The sequence below is a fragment of the Lissotriton helveticus genome, chromosome 1_1, assembly GCF_964261635.1.
Source record: "Lissotriton helveticus chromosome 1_1, aLisHel1.1, whole genome shotgun sequence".
Lineage (NCBI taxonomy): Eukaryota > Metazoa > Chordata > Amphibia > Caudata > Salamandridae > Lissotriton > Lissotriton helveticus.
The window spans coordinates 2,094,120,826-2,094,142,964 of NC_136057.1; positions in this window are offsets into that span (position 1 = coordinate 2,094,120,826).

Here is a 22,139-nt window from a genome sequence, read left to right on the forward strand (position 1 = left end):
AGAAGTGCGTGCTTTCTTAGGCATTACCTCTTACTGTAGACAGTGGATTCCAAATTTTTCCCTTCTTGCTAAACCTCTGTTGGCACTTACACTTAAAGATACGCCCCAGCCTCTGCCTTGGAGTGATGAATGTCAAAAGAGTTTTTTGGATTTACGTACTGCCTTGTGTTCTGCTCCTGTGTTAGGTACTCCAGATTACAGTAAACCTTTCATACTCTATGTCCATGAAAGGGAAGGTTGCGCATTATCAGTATTGACGCAACAATTCGTCGACAAACAAAGGCTGTGTGCCTATTTTTCTGCAACATTAGATCCGGTAGCTAAGGCATTACCTAGTTGCCTTAGAGCAACAGCAGCAGCGGCAATTTCCATTCGTCAATCCGCTGGACTGGTGCTAGATCATACTCTTAATGTTATGGTGCCACATGCAGTAGATACTCTTCTTAACAGGACGAAAACTCAGCATTTAATGAGTGCTCGCTTGTCTGGATATGAGTTGACACTTTTAGCTAGTCACATACACATAAAAAGATGTAATGTTCTGAATCCAGCAACATTGTTGCCTGCTTTGGATGTTAATCATGTACAAGATTAGCATGATTGTTTTCTTCGCACTGAAGAAGAAACGAAGGGTCGAATAGACCTCAAGGATACACCTCTTGTGGATCCGGATGGGATCCTATGGGTAGATGGGTCTTGTTTCAAGCTTCCTAATGGCGAAACGACAGCTGCTTATGCAGTAACGACTCTGTACACAGTGGTAGAAACTGCACGCATTCCGCACAACTCAGCGCAAGCTGCAGAATTGATTGCGTTGACAAGAGCATGTGTATTGGCGAAAGGGAAAAGAGTGACTGTCTATACTGACAGCCAGTATGCATTTGGCGTCGCCCATAGTGTTGGTCATTTATGGAGGGAAAGAGGATTCTTTACCTCCCACGGCACCAAGAAACAGCATGGTCAGTTGGTAACTGACCTTCTTGAATCACTTGACCTTCCTACTCAAATAGCGATTGTGAAGTGCAGCGCACACAAAAAGATTACTGATGACGTGGGTCGAGGAAATGCATTTGCAGATGAGATAGCGAAGGAAACAGCGAGGAATGTTGAAAGTCGCATGTATGTTGCGGGCCCTGCTATATGGGTTGCAGAAGCTGGTATGTGTGAAGACACTGTGGAAAGTGTGAAAGCGATCCAGAAGGAGGCCACTGAGAAAGAATTAAGTACGTGGAGAGAAAGTACGGGAATGTTGGATAGTACGGGATGTTGGACGGAATTGTCAGAACATCAACGATGGTTGTTACCAGATGCGTATGTACTGCCTGTAGTTACTATGGCCCATGGACCAGCCCATATTAATGCACGGGGTATATGTAAGCTTTTAGCTCCAGTATGGCAGAATGATGGTATCCCTAAATGTGCAGAAAATGTGGTGAAACATTGTATTGTTTGTTTGATGCACAATTCAGGAAAGGGAACTCCAACTCCAGCAGGTCATTTTGCACCCCCTACGTACCCATTCGAGGTACTGCAAATAGACTACATCCATATGGAACGCTTTAATAATCTCAAGTACGTCCTGGTGGTGGTTTGTGCCTTTTCAAGATGGATAGAGGCCTACCCCCTAAAGGACAACACTGCCCTGTCCACTGCAAAAATACTTTTGAAAGAATTCTTCCCGAGGTTTGGTTTGCCGCGCATTGTCTGGAGTGACAATGGAAGTGAATTTGTAGGTCAAATTATGCAAAAGGTGTGTGTGGGTCTAGGCATTAGACAGAAATTCCACGCGGCAAACCATCCTCAATCAGCAGGTCTGGTAGAGTGCTATAATGGCACTCTCAAACTTAAGTTAGCAAAAATTCAGGCCAGCACGGGCCTTTCTTGGCCTGATGCTTTGCCTTTAGCACTCCTTTCTACTAGAACTACTGTTCATTCTCGTTTGGGGCTTAGCCCATATGAGATTGTGTTCGGACACCCAGCTAATGTCTGGGGAGTCCCCAGACCCAAAAAGTACTCAGATATTCCATACCCACTGTTGGTTGACTATTTGCATGATCTCACCACTAAATTGCATGTTTTTCGTCAACAGGTCCAAAACGCTTTACCAGAGGCCTCTTCAGATCCTGGACACACATTCCAGCCTGGGGACTGGGTGTGTCTGAAAAGCTTCCAGAGGAAAAAGAACTTGGAACCTCGCTGGGGGCCTCCAAGACAAGTCCTGCTTACGACTCGTACAGCTGTCAAAGTCCTGGGAAAGAAACACTGGATCCACGGTGTGCACTGCAAAAGGGTACCATTGCCTTTACCTTATGACCAATGGGTCCTAGAAGGTGTTGGTGATAGTGAATGTGAGAAGGTACCCCGCTTTGTACCGTTCAGCAGTGCACACCTGGATTGGACTAGCTCAGAGAAAGAGGACGATGATATCTTACAGGAAGCTGTACCCGTTCATTTGAGACTCAACACTACAGATCCCGAACATTTGTTCCAGGACCAGACAACGCCTGGAAAGAGACAATATAATTTGAGGAAAAGATCCCCTAAAGAAAATTAATTTTGACTTTCTTTTAATTTTGTTAATAAAGAAAAGTTTTTCCTTCCCTTATCCATCAAGTTGCAGGGTCACGGTAGGAGTCTTGAGCTGTGACCTGAATAGTGACTAGGTCAACAGGACTTGCAGTGTCATAGGACGGCTAACAATCACAGCCAAGTGATTAAGGAAGATTATCGTGAGCAACGCCTTTAGAGTAATGGATAGTACAGGGAAAGGAAGTGATATTAAAATAATGAAGAGAGCTCATTATAAGAAATTATTATTTGGTCGTTGTGGCGTAGCACTATGTGTTTTAGTATGTTTAAGTAGTTTATTAGCATGCATAGGATGGCTTATTCACGTCCTGCAGTTAGTACCTGTTCCCGCTTCTGTCCCTCTAACTCCCTCTACTACTGTTTCACCGCATAAATTTTACTCACTCCCAGATCACGAGCAAATGAGAAGAATGGAATATCTTAACAATTTGTTCATTCAACTGTTACACCAGCATCAACTGATAGTAAATGTTACTGATTGTTGGGTATGTGGTCTCATACCACATAATACACAAAGAGGAATGCCGTATCTAGTCCTCCCCTTTTCATATGAAGGTTCTGCTTGGGCCTATCTGGCTATATTTTCCAATGCATACCAGAACTTACTTCGATACCCTTCTGGTGGATCCTATAATGGTGGAGTGGATTTCAGTCACAGTTCCTTGATAAAGGGCATTGTAACAATGGTAAAGATTGCTGACATCATCAAGATTCCCAAAGACGAAAAGAGAGCGTATGATTGGTGGAATATAACTCGTTATACTCACAGTCTCACTGACAAACTCAAGCAACAGAGTTCTACACCGATTTGGGTACTACCCCAAAGAGGTCGTTTGTGCTTACAAATAAATGGCCAGAATACCATAACTAAGCCTGAGAGGAGCAACTGTTCCCATACCTATGTCTATACTCCTTCTACACCTGCATCATTGGTGGCATCACAAGGTACATATTTCATCTGTCATGACAGAGCTTATACATGGCTTCCCACACACTTCTCGGGAACGTGTTATATAGCTTTTCTCCTTCTTCCTACATACACTGCTCCTGCTGATTATCACAGAAAGAGAGTTGCTAGAGGAGTTATAGACTCGGAAGATACAGCAGGGCAAGAAGGAGGGGATTTCCTGAAAGGATTTCTTCCCTTTTGGGGTCCGATGGCCAATAGCAAAAATATCAGACAGTTGATCTGTGTGGTTGATGCCACAATCAATGTAACTTCTGGAGCATTAAAGAATTTGACTGCTGAGCTTCAGGCGGATCGACTTATGACTTTACAGAATAGAATGGTTTTAGACATAATACTTGCAGATAAAGGAGGGGTTTGTAAACTGATTGGGTCTAGTTGTTGCATTTACATTCCTGACAACGCCCCTACAGTATACCAAGCCATCTCTAAGCTACATGTCATCTCTGAGTCTATTCACCAAAATACTGGAGATTGGTCTGTGATGGGATGGTTTTGGGGACTACTGTCCACTTGGGGATGGAAAGTACTAACTTTCCTTGGAATGATTTTAGCACTCGTTTTTTCTTGTTGTCTTTGTCTACAGTGTGGTCCAGCCATTTGTGGACTCTGTGCCACAATCTGTGTCTCCAAACCAGTAGCACAGCAGACAGAACACATTAAGATGATGGTGCAACAACATCTCAGTGACCTCATGACCATCGATATTGACTCAGACTAACATGGGTTCCTTTTTGCATTGCCTGAGTATGGCAAAAGGAGGGTACGTAGTTTTCGGCCCCACTTCGCTACAGCCGCCATTTTGCGCTTAGTCGCCATTTTATGTTGCCTCACTCAGGCAGCACGGCTAACGCAGTAAAATGGTCTTTCTGCCGTTTTCAGCTGCTTCATGTTTTTCTCGTTACATGCGAGAGAGATGGTAAGTAGTTGTTTTGGCAGCGACAACAGGTTCGATGGGTAGTGCGAGCTGCAGTGGCCTCCTGGTCAGAGCCCGGGCACTTCATATTTTACAAATTAAGCACTGGTCACAGCCATATACAAATCAGCCTTGACCCTATTCTTTATGGGAACAGTCCAGCCTGAACTGCCAAGCCAGGTCCTCCCTGGACCGGAAACAAGCATCCTGGGATCGGTTTCAGCGCATCACCCGATATCCGCCATGCTAGCTTGAATCCAGTGGTGCAGTGAACACGGGACCCACGTCTGGGCATACCCTTCCATTTAGGGTGACAAATGTAAAAGAAACAATTGATAGACAAAATTCTGGACAATGTAAAGATTCACCCCCAGTCACAAGGTTCTGGGTTTAATCCATCATTCTTTTGCTCACCACACCACCTCAGTGGCGGGATCGCTTAGTGACTGTTTATTCTACACTCTAGCGTCGTTGGTGTTTTGAGCAAGATTTGACCTCTTTAACGGCATGTCCATTGGAGAACGAGTGTTACACCATTGCATCACCAGTGTTTGCCTGGAGTTGACCTCCTTTCTGACACACCCGTTTTAAGTTGGGTGTGAATTTGCTTTGTCTCCTGTATTTTGTCAGCGTTTCCCTCAACGGTTTCAACATTTTTCAGGATCATGCATGCAATCTCAAGCTGAAAGGACTTTTGCAGATTACTTGACACTGGCAGCAACGTTTAATTATCTGGGGATGCTGAAGTTTGGCAGAACGCATTACTTTATTCAGAGTCTTCACTGTGCATCACTATTTACGGTAATGCACACACCAACTTATAATGTATGACAGTGGTGACTACCTTTCTTATTTTAAGTCAGTTTGGTGTATTATCTCTACTTTCACTGAGCGTATTTATTCCTTTTAAGCAACATTATGGTGGGAATTGTGCCTCCACCCTCCTTTCTTGCTGTGTTTGGAGAACCTCCTATGGATTGTGAGACACGGGAGGACATTTTTTTAGCCTATGTTGAAGTATTGGAGGGTGATGACTGTGGAGCAGAAAGGAAACTTGCACTATTAAAACACTGTTTTGGGTGTTGTGGTCTTAAGGAGTACCAGAATTTACCTTTGCTAACCAATCCAGGCCAGATTGACATATACCGATATGCTTCTAGTCAAATGTGCATCAGATATGGAAGAAAGAAACAATGAAAAGGTTTCAGTTTTACTCATGCAAGCAAGATGTGAATGAATCCATAGAAGTGTATGTTTCTGCTCTGAGATCATTAGCCTCTTTGTGTGACTTTGAACACATAAAGTATGAGCAGGTGCAGGGAGACCAAATTTTAATGAAGACAAATAACAAAAACATTCAAGAAAGGCTATGGACTAGTACATACTTGACCCTCAACGCTGCCATTGATATTGCAAAGTCTAGTGCCCATTCTGAGAAATTCCTACAGGAAATTAGAGGTTGTTTGGACACTGAGGTGCATGTTGTGAATAGTGGGGGGGCGGACAAAATAAGGAAAACTACTATACATAAAAATGATGAAAAAAAATTTTGCTTTGTGTTATAGATGTGGTAGTTCATCACATCTTGGTAATTTAAAATACTGCCCTGCAGTGGATAAAGTGTGTTCCAAGTGCAATAAGAAGCGACATTTGAATAGGGTATATAGGTCCAATGCCAGGAAAGTGCATCTAGTGCAAGAGTGTGTTACTAATGCAATGGAGGGTGACAGTGTGGGTTAATATTCTAATACGGAGTGTTTGTAATGGAAAGATAAAGAAAGAATTTCCATCTCAAATATTTCCATCGATGGTGAGGGTATTACAGTACTTGTTAGTTTATGCACATGGTATACCATTATAGGTCAACCCATAGTCAAGGCTAAGGCGCCCAGTAAAGTTTTATTACCACCAAATGTGTCACTTGGAGGGTACACTGGTCACAAAATTGATATGTTGCGGTATTTTTGGGCAAATCTGGTATTTGATGGGTGTCGTACTCAACGGTAAACTGTACATCACGAGAAGTGGTCAGTCTCTTTTGGGTTGGCCTCAGCAACAAGAAATGGGAATTAGACTTGATCATAGGATGAATCCCACTTTCTATGTCATTTACAATACAGAAAATGTTTGCAAGGTGTTCAAAGATGCCCAAATGGATGATTTTGAAAGAAAACTTAAAAATAAATTCTGCAATGTTTTCAGTGATAATTTGGATGAATATCGTGGGTTTAAACATAGTATCAAAGTCTGTGACAATGCTATACCCACCAGGAACAGGGTTAGAAATGTCCCTCTATCTTATTGGGGAAAGTTAAAGGAGATGTTGAAGAGCCTCTGCAATGTTGGCATTATTGAGCCTGTTGAATCTTCTCCTTAGATATCTCTTCTAGTAATTCCGGTGAAACATTGAGGCAAATTGAGGCTATGTATGGACTTGCGCAGCCTTACAGTACAATTTGGGTGGATGTTCACCCATTGTCCAATCTGCACGCAATGGTCACAACATTGGCGGGGCGCAGGTTTTTCAACTTTGGAACTGGCTAGTGCTTAACCCCAGGATAGGCAAGAGGAAAAGTAAAAAATCTGACGCATTTATGACCCACAAAGGTCTTTTCAGATATTGCTGCATGCTTTTTGGCCTAGCAAGTGCTACATCAGTATTCCAAAGATTAATGAAGGAAACGCTGGAAGGCATATCGGAGGCGATTATCTTTCAAGATGACATTTTAGCTGCCTCCTAAAGAAGAATGCAAAGTTTCAATGGTGTGATGAAATTACTTTGGCTTTCACCAAACTGAAAACACATGATTGCTTATGTGTCTTGCCTTAAACCATTTGTTGTTGGAAGAGATTGTGTGGTTGCAGTGGTTGCGGATTCGGAGGTATACTCATGCAAAGGGGACAAGGTAAGGAATAGATTGTGAAACCAAAAGAGAGAGCTAGGACCACTGGACAGCCGTCCTCATCCCGACAAGTAATGGAAAAACCAATCAGACCCCCCCAGGATATAGCGGCATGGATTAGCAAATTTAGCGGCACAAAAATGGAAATTTAGCGGCAAAAATATGGACATTTAGCTGCAATTTAGCGGCATTTTATTTGGCGTTTTTTTCTACAACAAACACAGATATCTTCGTTTTTTTAGTTGTTTAACAACATGAAGCTATGTAGTTTTGGTTTATTTACAATTTACACACTTTGATTGGCTTCAAGGCTGCATATAGAACATAAACGGTAAACACCCATTACAACGCATTTTTTACAACGCACTACCATTACAACGGAACTTTTACAACGCAAATACTATTACAACGCATTTATTTACAACGCATGTTTTTACAACGCAGGTACTTTTACAACGCATACCATTACAACGTAAGTATTGGTAAGTATATAATTATATTTAAAATGTTATATGTTAGGTTTTTTTTAAAGGGGTATTTTTAGGGTTCAGGGTCAGTTTTGGGTTTTTGGGTAAAGGGGTATTTTTAGGGTTCAGGGTCAGTTTTGGGTTTTTGGGTAAAGGGGTATTTTTAGGGTTCAGGGTCAGTTTTGGGTTTTTGGGTAAAAGGGTATTTTTAGGGTTCAGGGTCAGTTTTGGGTTTTTGGGTAAAGGGGTATTTTTAGGGTTCAGGGTCAGTTTTGGGTTTTTGGGTAAAGGGGTATTTTTAGGGTTCAGGGTCAGTTTTCAGTTTTTGGGTAAAGGGGTATTTTTAGGGTTTAGGGTCAGTTTTCAGTTTTTGGGTAAAGGGGTATTTTTTGGGTTCAGGGTCAGTTTTGGGTTTTTGGGTAAAAGGGTATTTTTAGGGTTCAGGGTCAGTTTTGGGTTTTTGGGTAAAGGGGTATTTTTAGGGTTCAGGGTCAGTTTTCAGTTTTTGGGTAAAGGGGTATTTTTAGGGTTCAGGGTCAGTTTTCAGTTTTTGGGTAAAGGGGTATTTTTAGGGTTTAGGGTCAGTTTTCAGTTTTTGGGTAAAGGGGTATTTTTTGGGTTCAGGGTCAGTTTTGGGTTTTTGGGTAAAAGGGTATTTTTAGGGTTCAGGGTCAGTTTTGGGTTTTTGGGTAAAGGGGTATTTTTAGGGTTCAGGGTCAGTTTTGGGAATTTTAGATAAAGGGGTACAAGAAAAAAATAAAATAAAAATAAATATAAATTAAATTAATTAAATAAAATTAAATTAAATTAAATACAATTACATTAAATAAAAAGAATTTTAAATAATATACAATTAAAAAAATTATATATACTTACCAATACTTACGTTGTAATGGTATGCGTTGTAAAGGTACCTGCGTTGTAAAAAAATGCGTTGTAAATACATGCGTTGTAATAGTATTTGCGTTGTAAAAGTCCCGTTGTAACGGTATGCGTTGTAAAAGTATGCGTTTTAACGTCATACATCCAACATAAACTAATGAATAAATGCCCCAAAAGCAATCCCCCCAGGGCCCGCCGCACTCTGGGCACGCTGCAGAATTACTTAGAGTAGTGGTGAGTGGAATAGTATTGTAGAGTGGCATAGAGTTGGCATAGAGTGTTGTAGAGTAGATTTTCCACCCAGACTGTGAACAGTGTCTAGTACCACACGTGCATAATTATGTGTGCCAGGGTGTGGTCACGAGCTAGTAGGGCTACAGCACGTTCATGATAAATATATTCAAACATGTGTACCAGCTTCTACTTAGCAAGAAGATCTGTTAATGCAAGCGTTGGTTGAAATGAAACTCATCAACTGCACTATGTGCATATGCCAAAATTAACCAAGGATGCTAGATTCGAGGTTCCCCACAACAGCTCCATGTTTTACACAAGACGTTTGTGATCTGGGATGTATTATGGTTAGTCAATTTCAAGCAGCTCCGACCGCTTATCAGGAAGCTTAGTACCAGGATAATGGAAGAAATACTGCTTACCCGCTCTTGCCTCTCACTATTCCTAATTGAATAATCATGTATCAAATCAATGTGTGTTTGATGAAGCCCATCATAAGGTAGCTTTGAATTCAGTGCAATCTTGAAAGCAATGTCAGCTAAGCCACTACATTTTGTGCAATCACACATCCGTGCTGGGGTTGCTATGCTCATACAGTTGAGAAGTGTGGCTCAATGGTTAGAGTGGCAGACCTTGATGCAGAGCTCTGGCCCGGGACCAGGGTTCGATTCCCGCCTTGGTGGGTCTCGGGCTCAAAATTCCTCTGACCTGATATTCTCGCCTCAGTGCCTATTCTAATCATGGGTCCCACGCTGCAACTCTGGGCAATAGCTTGCTTAATCTCCACAATGGCCCTAACAGCGCTGGGATGCCTGGTTTCACCATGGGGGTGCCCAGGAGTGGACACATCACAAGGAAAGCCAGGAAGGGTTCCTTAGCGGTATGAGTACAAGTGCCGGGAGACCCGATCTGGGTAGCTGCGCGCTATACAAGTACAAAAACATGCACATTTACATATTTACATACAGTCATGTGAGTTCCTAGCAACATCACAGCGGATTCGAATAAAAAAACAGAATTAAAACAACACTTTGAAATGTTTTCCATATTAAAATGAATACGTTTCAATAAAAATGACACAATGTAAATTGAATGTTATCATAACAAGTTTCCATAAATTTCCTTTATTCTGCGATCGCAGCAACGAGTGACGGGTACGCTAGTGTTCTATAAAAGGTATTCATCCAAAGTACACAGACATTGTAATTTCTTATTCGGGTACCTCTGGAGGACTTGCCCTAAAGTCAACAATAGTTGTATGAAGTCCTTATATTATGGAGGTAGACCGCACAATTCACTAAATGTAATTATTTAATGTCCTTTATTCAGTCATTAAACTATCACCTGTGTCATGGTGTCTTATTCAGAATACTTTACCACATTTATGTCAAAATGGGTACTCCGATTTCCAGAATCCAGAAGTTTAGCTTAACTCTATTTAGGTTTTGAAAAGCTTGACTAACTTTGCAAATTGAAAGTGAAAAAGACACTAATGTCTCTATTTTCTAGGGGTGCAGGTGAAGGGAATTCTCCTCTGGCTAAATAGTTTCCATATGGCGGTAAAAAAAGAAAACAGAACATATTTTTCGTATTGTATCATCTATATACCGCTTACTCCCCTATGTGCTGTGCTGTAACACCCATCCCTATGTGTAACATGCTATAGCTACACTGTATAGGGTATGTGTTTTGAAGAATGTTTTTTTTGTTTTGAACCTAAAAGCCAGGGAAGTGTTTCCATGTATGGAGTCTCCAGATCGAAAATACTTTCTAGATCACGGGAAAAAAGTCGGATTGTTTACATCTTAACTCACCTTAAACCATTTTGTTTTTGGAAGCAGAATATCGGTAGGTATAGAGTTCGACATTTTCATAGAAGTTAAGAGCTTTGCATATTAAGTATGTATTGACTGGTAGTTTTGGGAGTTTCATTAAAGTGATATTAGTACATAAATAATTGCATGAACCATTGACTGTGGTCACTAGAATTATGTCTGGGCAGGACAGTGCTTTTTTGGTTTAAAAAAAAAAAAAGTGCTAGGGCCCTTCTCAGAAAGCCACTGCAGCTTGCACCGCCCATTGCCACTAAAGCTCTGCCAGTTCCAATATTACTACAAACCATCACACTCTTCCAGGAGTGACAGTGTGTACTATCCCAGGCCACCCAAAGCTAAGAAAATGTCCTGGGCTAGTGGTGGTATAATTTTTTTTAATGTATATTGAATTATAAAATCCAGTTGATGTGCTCACCGTAGAAACAGCTAAACAGTGCCACCACGCGGTTTACTGTCATGTGTGCCATTATTGAGATTTAAGTGCCATTGTCATGCACCAGTGAACACCTGCTCAAATTAAGCACTGCATGGAGGATCAAATTATGTGCAGAACTGACTAAATTATGTAGCAGATAAGACAAATTATGCGGTGCAATGCTGCACAAATTGTGGCAGCATTCCTTCATGATTTGTTCTTTTTACAAATTAACGTGGTCTGGGCAAAGGTTTGATATCCTGAGTGTCAGTTTAGCATGTACATACAGCAATTAGCAACTGAAAGGTGACTCTGTAAGTTTAAGAGGCTTGCCACTGCACAGAAACCCTCATGGCAGTGTTTTTAGGTACTTTTGAATCTCTAGCTGAAAAGGGCACTCTCTCAGTATAATTTTAGGTTTGTGAATAGGGGAAAAACAAATCATCAAACAAATATATACATTCATGCTTAACCTATCTATTTAATGAAGGTAGTCAATCCACAACGAGCACTGACCCAACTAAAGCATTTTAATTGCTTGTTAATAAATCCTTTTCAATTTCGTACATTTTATAGTTTTGTTCTTTTTTACACATTGTGCTTTAAAAACAATCCAACTTTACTTATCTATACACCCCAAAACTGGGTCATTTAGAGAAAACAACTGCGATCATAAATACAGAATGATCCAACAACCACCCCATTTTCACTGACCCTCATTCATACAGGTCACCTCCTCTTATGCTCGCTCAAAACAAACATAACCCAAATTGATGGAATTTAATTGGCAATCCAGCATCGGGATCACTGCTTCAACGTCTCCAATGTTGTGTCCAAGTCGGGGGACTCCCTACAACCTCTGCCAATGCACATTTCAGTGGAAATAGAGATTTCTTAACCACCTTCTTCAAGAGCTGTACCTATATAGCAATTCGGCCAAACACAGGAAGGGGGTACATTCTAATGGAAATTTTTTATACTGCGGAGAAGTTACTAATACCTTGCTCGCGCATTTGTTGTCTTGGTGAGGCTCGGTTGTAAGAAGAGACCTGGTGTCAACCCTCATTAACTGAGATCTGATATTATTTGCATGGTTTGATCGATAGAAGATTTCGTAAATTTAATCTGCATAGTTTGTGCTCTGTAGTGCAGTTGTATTGTTGGTTAACAGTCCGTTGCCCTCTTTTCAGAGTCGGGGAAGATAAGGCTCCAATAGAGTTGTGGCTTACATCGACTGTCGTGATCGCCCGTGGTTAATTATTCCAGCCCTAGGCGGAGGGGTCAAAGAAGGGGTGAAACACAAAGCCTCATTAACAAGTGAAAGGTCTTTTAAAGACCTGTTAAGTACTCGGGTGCGGCTGGCAGCTAAAAAACTGACTGTCTGTGTGTCCCCGGGAAGCTGCTGACACACACGAGTGGGGAGGGGCGCACAGCCAATAAAAGGCATTGTTTGTTTTGCTGTCTCCCGGTAGAGACACTTTTTTCTAAATATCGCGGCCAGTATGGTTATTATCGCGGCCATCGTGGTAGTCTGCCGATTTCGCGATTATTTCGTGAATCGCGAAATCGCGATAAACTGGAGGGTCTGACCAATATAGACGGCAGTTTACAGAAGAATGTATATAACGGAAATGTCTGGCACCTCTAAGGTTTTTTAATAAAACCGTCACACACCAACCTGGTAGGTGTCATGCTTATTATCGGGTCCCAGCTGAGTAGCCGAATGCTACTCAGCTGTGCTGCGACACCTGATTACAGTGGAGCAGGTTTTGAGGTGTACGTGAGTGTGATGAAGTGAAATGTGAATGTTAAAAATACCTCCGGATTCTACCTGTTGAATTTATTCATGGTGATCCTGGGTATATTTAAAATGAGAGTGTGGATAAACAGTACTATATGTAACTGTATGTTATTATACAATGGTGGTCAACATGTTTCAGCCCTCTTTAAAAAATAAGTGGGGCTTTCGTCAGGACCTCTCAATAAAGTGATTAAAGGTGAAAAGAGAGTGGCAAAAAAATCACCACGTGTGCTGCATATTTAGTGTTCACACTAAGGAGCCCTGAATGCAAAAAGGTGTTTTTAAAAAGGACCGACCGTATTATGGGTCCTTGTAAAAGCTGATACCTGTAAAGAAATGAGACAATAGACAAGACATAGATATAACATCCATTCCGTGTATTATGCAAACGGTGTCTTTAATTACCACGCAGTGTCAGACATCCTGGCAGTCATTATTTACACATATGAGCGTGGTCGATAGTGCGTGGTGTCAGACATACTTGTTTCCAACATGTGTAAATCCTGCATTTATCATGAGTGTTGATTAGAATGACAAATAAATTGTGTGCCTCAAGGAGCATTGTCCATACACAGGGAGGGACTGACTGATGCTTGTACAATGGGGGTGAGTCCCTATTGACAGCTCCACCTCTGTGAGAGGGACATTGTGGTTGGGATAGTTGCTGGCAGCCCTGTGCTCTTACATGTCTTTAGCAATGTGAGTATGGTGTCCAACTGCTTGCCAAAACAGACTGTGTCCACACAGATGTGTGTGAGTACGTATGTATGTGAAGAGACGTTCTGTTGTCACGTGATTGGGGACACCACTTCAGGCCTGCTACCGAATTTGACATTACTACACACAGCCCTATTTAATACATGGACGTGGGGCTACGTTGGGGGGTTGCAAGATTGTTGTTCATGTGCAATGAGGCCACAGCTAGTTCACACCTTCACAGTCATCTAATTGGGCATGTGGCTCAGGGTCAAACTCGCGCATTGATGTCATATACCAGGGTGTACCTTTTTGTGCAATCATTGTCCCTACATTCATCCATACCTTTATACTTGAGTGAACATAGACATGACACATCTGTGTGATTTTTAATGTTTTATTCACATTCTGGGGAGTGTCGTAGCTGGAGCAGTACATGGCCAAGCCAAGCCCACATTACATGGTTGCCCAGTGGTGGGACAACCAGAGTCCTTGGGAGAATGAAAAGGGAACCTGAAGAGGAAGAGTTCAGTCCGCAGCCAGATTGCTGTGTCATTGGAAACCAGATCAGATATGGCAGTCCATGTTGGGGTCCAGGTGAATGTCGCAGTGTGTTTCGGGGGACAGTGGGAGGTGTTGTTCCAGAGCATGATGCATAGGGCTGAACCAGGCAGGGACAGGCCATATGACGGGGAAGGATGATACTTCCTCCTTCCTCACACAGTCATTACCCTCCATATCTTACTCCTCTGAGATGTCTTCTGTATCTGGTGTGTCAGGTGTGTGTGGTGGTGTTATGGCTGCATCACTGTGTGCCAATGACACATCAGGGGGCGGAGATGTGTGTGTCGAAGTTCCTGCAGCAGTTATCTGGTACAGGCTCTGTGGCAGCAATGGCAAGATGAGGATCTGCAAGGCATGGAAGATCCCAGCTACATCTCGCTGGTGTTCAGCCGTAGCAGCCATACTTCCAGCCTGAATCGTCTCCATGGTAGCCATTATCCTCCGCATCTGTGCCAACTCTGTGCTGTCATCCCTGGAGCCTGTCTGACTAGACAGTTCTTCTATCCGAGTAATGGCCCCAGCGATGTCAGCCAAGGATTGTTGTAGAGCATGGTGCTGACAGTGGGTGTCCGTTAGGGACAGTAAGTGGACCCTGATGGGACTCAGACACCCACGTATGGCATCAAGTTTGGTTTCCACGAGGTCGAACCCCACCTGCAGCTAATCAGCCATCTTCTCCTTGCACCCTAAAACACGGTGTTGGAATTCCATGTGTTGGTCATGGGGGTCCTGGAAGACAGCTGTGGTGGTGTGTGCTTCCTGCTGTGTGGTCTGTACAGGTGGTGGGTCAACTCGATACAGCTGAGCTGCCCTGCTCCTGGGAGTGGGGTGCGGAGGCTGTCCATTAGCCGTTGGAGGGTGTCTGAGCAAATGTGCAGGGTGTCCTCTTCATCATCACTGAAGAGATGTGTGTTCTGCTCTGCAGGAGGTGTTGATTGTCCTTCTGCAATGTGAAGAGGAGATGCAGGTTAACAGTGTGTCCCATGTATGTTTACGCATTGTAGTTGTTTACATACAGACTGCATGACAATGTACATTGTGACTGTTTCTGTGAAGCTGGCTATTTGGTGGGAGACAGTGGACATTTCGACTACATGACAGATGTGAGGTTGTACTCGTACATTATCATCTCACAGTGTCATACAATGCCAGATGTGATTGGTCAGTTTCTACGCACCAGCAGCACCAGTTGTGTCCTCTGTACTGTGGTGTTAGTGTTACACTTTGTACCACATTGTTGTCAATGTTGATGTGCTGTGATTGCTATGTGTGTGTGCTGCATTGTTGGCGAGTCGCCCCTGCTGGTATGATTTATCGGCCCCTTATCCCTTTGAGGCGGTGTGCCTTTGACTTATGTGCCTTTCGGGTGCTGGGATGTTTGCGACTTGGGTCATTTGTGCTCTTGGACAGATTTTGCACTCTTTTGCATTGTTTACCTGCAGATATGTTGTTGACGTCATGGGTTGTAGGTGCACGTGGATGTGTCAGCGTTGGACGTGCTTCTTTATGGATGCTGTCCACACTCAGCCACCTTAATGTTGTGTTGTGCACCATGTCATGTATTTTGACTGCAGCCATGCTATCGGTCATGCAGTGTCACTTGCATTGTCAGTGTGGCTCCCAGAGCGTCTACTTTTCTGGATTCAGCACATGTTCACGGTTAGGTTGTGGGATTGGTGATAGGGAGGGAGGCCCCTTTGTGCACATTGTGGACGGGGGCCTACTTGGTGTTTCTATGTGTGTTGCAGTGTTCCAAGGGTATCAGGGACATGTTCCACAATCATTGTGTCGGTGGTGTGCTACACATGATTGTGCATGTGTGCCATTGTGCCCATCTCTCTCCATCCCCCCAGACCCTGGTCGTTACTCACCCTGTTGCTGTTGTGTCTGGTCATGTTGAGCTGTGTCTGGGCTCCCAATTCCTTTCACCGTCTTCACATTGATGACTGTGGCCATCATTTCCTCCAGCTCCTTCTGTGGCGCAGGACTCCCACCTCCAGTTGCCTTTGCTGCCTTCCTGTTGGCAGCGAGTTTATGTTTGGTTTGGCTTTGCACATCATGCCAGCGCCTCTTTACCTCCTCCATTGACCTCCTCGACACTCTGACTGCATTCACATTGTTGACGATGGACTGCCATATTTCCGTTTGTGTTCCCAATGACGCAGTGGGGGTGACGAACAGTTGTTGGTAGTGTTCTATCACCTGCATGACGATGATCCGGTCCTCCTGCGGACTGAACCCCATCCTCCTCTTCCTCTGCTCCTTGCCCTTCCCCAAACACGGGGTTCCTGGCTGGTCCTCTGTGGGGCTTGTGGGGTTCGGGTTGTCCTCTGCACTCGGTCCGGGTGTATCCATGGTGCTACGCAGTTTGATTTGGGTTTGGTGTGGTTTTTTTGTTGCTTTTATAGTGCATTTTCCCGCATGACGGTTGGGAATTGCAGGCCTGCCGCTGGTTGTCGTTGATTTTTGTATCGCGATTTGGGGCACCACAACTTTTTTCGCGTTTCGCATTTTTTCTGTGTCGCATTAATTTTTAGGAGGTCATTTGGTGCGTTATCCTGCTACTATCGCATGGTGCCGCCGGGTTGGGAATACAACGTTAACACTGTGTTATTTTGTCGTGATAGACTGCGATGTGAAGAGTTTCATTAAGCTAATTTTTCATGGTCATCACACGCTTTATTGAGAATATGCCCCTCAATCTACAGCTGTGATCAGTCAAAATCCATTTTATTCATACAAACGTGTTTAAAATGACCATTGTAGGTTCTGTGTACTTCTTAAAAGAAAGTATATAAGAAAAAAATTACATCACAACATATTCAACAATACTGAAAATGATAAATACATACAACAAACAAAGCTGTATATGTGATACATATGGTCCATATATAAAAATCAATCAATCAATCAATCAATAGAATTTGTATAGCGCGCTACTCACCCGTAAGGGTCTCAAGGAGCTGAGGAGGGGAGGTCACTACTGCTCGAACAGCCAGGTCTTGAGTTGTTTCCTGAAGGCGAGATGGTCCAGGGTCAGCCGTAGGTGAGTGGGGAGGGAGTTCCATGTCTTGGCTGCCAGGTAGGAGAAGGATCTTCCTCCGATGGTGGATTTGCGGATTCGTGGGATGGAGGCGAGGGCGAGGCTGGCGGATCGGAGCTGGCGGGTGGGTGTGTAGAACGTGAGGCGGCTGTTGAGGTACTTCGGGCCCGTGTCGTGGAGAGCCATGTGTGCGTGGGTGATGTTGAAAATGGCAATGTATATGTACATAAGCGGCGTTCATTTGTGTTCACTGTACCCCTTGTAGTAAGCAGAATGGATATCACTAAACACTGACTGTGTTATCCCGCCAGCATAGACCCATGCACACACGTACACGACAGCCATTTTAGACACCATAGCCTCTCTGCCCATCTGTTCCCGGCACCCCTCCCCGCGCGCACTGCTCATGCATCGGCCACAAGACCCTCTCCCTCTGCGTGACCCTACTCTAGAAGTAGCACTCCTGCTTGACTCACCCCCCCATTTCCTCCCAAGAACACCCTTCCCCTCAGCTGACGAGCCCCCTGCAGCTGCACTTGGCCTTTTTGACCTGGTCCCAAGTCCTACGACCAAGCCTCGTGAATGTACACCCCCCCCTTTTTCCTGCCCAGCATTACAAAACCGTGATACACCAGCCGAAGTGTCCGATCCTATCGCCTGCCCAACCTTTGATTTGATCATCCCCTCCTGCCCTCGTGTCCTGTAGGAATGTCCGGCTGAGAGATCACAATCTCTTGTTACATTCAGGAGGGGAGGATGACATCTGATCGACTGGTATGGGAATAGGCCTGAAGCTGGGATTCCAAGCATGTTTTTTCCTACTTCATAGTGTCTTTATTGTAATAAGGAATGTTTGTGCATCATAAACATGTGTATAAAAGACGAAGCCTCAGAGAAACTTGTTAGAGCACCTCCTGAAGACACTATGCGAGTGTCCGAAATGACAGGCTCTCCTCATGAGAAATAAAACTCTATTCTTGTTTCCCTGATTCCAGCGCCCGTCTCTTTATTTGGTAATTGTTCAAGATGGGAACTAAGAGGCGTCCTGCGCCAGCAGCCTGGGCATCAGGTGTGTTATGGGCTGATTTTCAACAATTGGCGTCCCAACGCGGGGCCCATCAGCGACATAAGGTCCGGTAAGAGAGGTCCAGACGATGGGGTGAACATCTAAATGATTGGAGTATACCTGCCTTGAGAGGGCCCTCGTCCGGCTGCCGATTGAATGAACTTCACCGATTCCGAACGGACCTCTCTCTCGAGTGACCTACTGTCCTGACTGGGATCCCACAGGAATGCTGCGGTAAAAACATGGAGAAAGAGAACGATTGGGAGCTGGAGAAGGGAAGGCGAAGAATTGCCCACACGGTCCGGTCCGGGTAAGGTTAAGTAGGACGTCTTTACGTCCGATTGGTAGGATGGCTTTACCCATCTGATTGATTGATTGATTGTACTTGGAGTATTGGTTCTCTTTGAGACATTTTCTATTTGCAAACAGCGATGAATAGGAACGTTCCCCTCTCTTTGCAAATAGTTAAGGATAGGTAATGCAGACGTTTGTCCCCCATTGTAATCCGTCATGCCTATTTTTCTCCCCATTGATTGATTGTTATCGATTCTTATCGATTATTGCTCTTTGAGAAATTCTCTGTCTACAAACAGGGAAGAATAGAAATATTCTGCCCCCCTTTTGCAGATAGTGAAGGATAGGTAATGCAGACTTTTGTCCCCGTTGTAATCCGTCATGCCTGTTTTTCTCCCCATTGATTGATTGATTGTCTAGACATTTATTGTTCAAGGAATAGTTCTTTTAAGGTATCCTCTGTTTGCAAATAACGTAGAAAAGAAATATTCTGTCTAAATCTTTGCAAGTAGTGAAGGGTAGGTAATGCGGACCTTTGTCCCCCGTTGTAATCTCTCGGGCCTATCTACTCCCCACTGATTGGTAAACTAGTTCCACCCGGACCATTTATTAGAGGTAGGTCATCTGGCTCGACCAGAGGGCACCCCTAATAAAAAGGACATATGCAACAATAACGAAGTAATCACCGTATCCTGTTAACAGAAACTTTAGCATGAAACACGCTAGGAAAAAAAGGGAAGAAAGAAATAAGAAAGCAAAATCAGTAGGCCACTGATGAGTTTTTTGATTTTGCTACAAATAAGAAAACGTTAGAAATAGCTGACGATAAAACACATGATTTCGCTAGAAATAAGAAACGTTAAGAAATAAGTCCGTAATACGAAACATGAAAATGGTAAGAGAACAAACAACTGGGAGGTTTTTTTAGGTGTTCCAGAATTACAAGGCGCACAGCCAGAGTATCCGCACAGTTAGGGTAGAAATAATTGGTTTTCAATGGTCGGTATAGGCAATGGGGCGAACGGTAAATCCTCACAACCGCTCAAGGATGGACCAAGCTTAGTCCATACGAAACAAAAGAAAACCACAGTGCCCCTGCACTATACAGTAATGGTATTAGAGTATATGTTACCAATAATGTCAATTCAATGAGTAAAGAGAACAATAGAACAACACCCAAGTCATTTAGATAACTAAACAGTAGGCAACCATGTTTAGACAAAATAGAAGTTTGGATGCGATCCGTTGTTGGTGTGAAAAATTCCGTTTATTGTTCCTATATGTAGGCCAACACGTGTTTCATCGCAGGGAAACAGACTGCGAATCTTCAGGGCTGAATAGAAACATAGAGAGTACATTTGCGATCATGTTTATATTGCAAGTATATGCAAAAGGTGACTTGGTAGTGTCACCATTTGTGAAGTGAAGACATGCCATCGTGTGACTGTATGTGACTCTGTGTCAAAGTGCATGACAATCATTATTTGGGTGACATAAGTGAAATTCTAAGGAATCTAATCTTTTTGTTTTAAGTGAGCACTGTAGACAATGAAAAACTGTGGCCGTAGAAAATTATGGTGCTAAAAGTGAAGAGATGTGGGAAACGTGAGGTGTCTAAACAGAGAAGAATACGAAATCCCAAGTGACTGTTGCAGTGAGTTTACACACTTTCTTGAAAACTCCTATGATAAACTAATAAGGGAGCTATATGACCGGTCTGTCTCTATTGCTCATTAAAATTCGCATTGCATATATTGCAATTTACAAATTTTCTGTGTGGTATTGCTAGATAATTGCTCGTTTTTGTGATTCTAAGCTTTTTGTGCTGAGTTATATCTTATTAGGAGTTTCTAATACGGTGCATTGTAATGGCTGTTTAGGTGGTTGTTATTCATGTCTACATTCAAGTCGTGTCTAGTCTAATCCTAAGTAAAGCAAAAAGTTGAAAATGAAAAAAATCCTTTAAAACCTGGTTTTTGTTTATATACAAGAGAGATCTATGGTTGTAATTATTCAAGAGTTAGCGCAGCGATGGTCTGTGATACACATGCTCAGAGAATATATAAGTGAACTGAAAGACGGACAAAACACTCACCCTAATGGGTGAGGGGCAAGAGCCACCTCGGTCTGATGCGTTTAGGTGATCCTGTGTTTAGGAGTTTTACAGATTCCGTGACAGCACACTCCAAGAGACCTGATGAGTCTATGGAAAGTGTAATCAGGTATTTTTTTATAGCGACGTGACCTGGTAGATTATTTGTAACCAAGTCTACACATAAAGAAGTAAAAAACGCACCGAACTCGATAGACCTACCTCATTAGTTCTGAACGATATATTAACCGGGAGGAGAGGGTAGACAGGTTACTTCAATATGGTGACGCTGTCGAAAACGAAAAAAGGCGGGTACACCTGTATCGATACGTCACGGAGGAACAAACAAAAAGGAGTGTTTTTAGGAACAACTCGTGTATACTAATTAGGCAAAATCTAATGTTCGTTCCAAAATTGAAAGCGCAGGGGAGAGGTCGCTTACCTTCTCGTTACGGTTCTCCCTCTTGAGATTCCCGGCGCCGTTTTCCTGAGACGGTCATGTGACAGGAAGCGAGGCCTGTAATTATACCGGGCAGAGGCTTCCTGGAAGGGCGACAACTAGAATGTCAACCATGTTTAGTTCCAGTGTTCAATTGGAGCTAAAGTGAAGAAATACTACAAGTACACAATCGTTACTTGAGTATGAGTAGGCTATCATTTATTGATGAGTCTTTCTTTTATTCCAAGAATGTTTATTCTTCGAATTCATCACAAGGTTAATCAAAATATATCAGTGCTACAAAATGGTGGGCTTCTTTTTAGAAAAGATTAAACGGCATTTGTTTTGAAGGAATTCCTATTTATGTTTGAGCATGCGTGCATAAACGCTCATAAATATTGTGTATGTTTAGACGAAAAAACATACATGTATATTGCTATCCTTCGTTTTTTTGGAACATCGAATATTTTCAAAATTCATCGTTTTTAAATCTCATGAAGCTGTTAACTTACTATTTTGAGGTTTGAGTCTCCTTCTGCCAATATTTTTATGACAAGGCTGGGTATTGATATTTCTCAATAGTTATATTATTGGGTCCTGAACACAAATGAATGTTTTATTTTTTATATGAAACTAACGATATAACGATATATAGTCTAGGAAGAGAATCTCCTATACTTTGATGTTTTTTTCTCGTTGGATTCTACTATTTTCTATACATAATTCTGGTTGTGATCATTTCAACAAATACAAAAAATTTACAAAAAATTACAAAAAATACCAACAAAATAATTTCCAAAAACATATAAACTCTTAGCAAAACTTACACTACTATAAGTTATTCTCCAAACATAATATATTCATGTAATTCCAAAGAGTATTTTGTGGAAAAAATACCAAAAATAATGGACCAACATGAAACATATTTAGAATAAA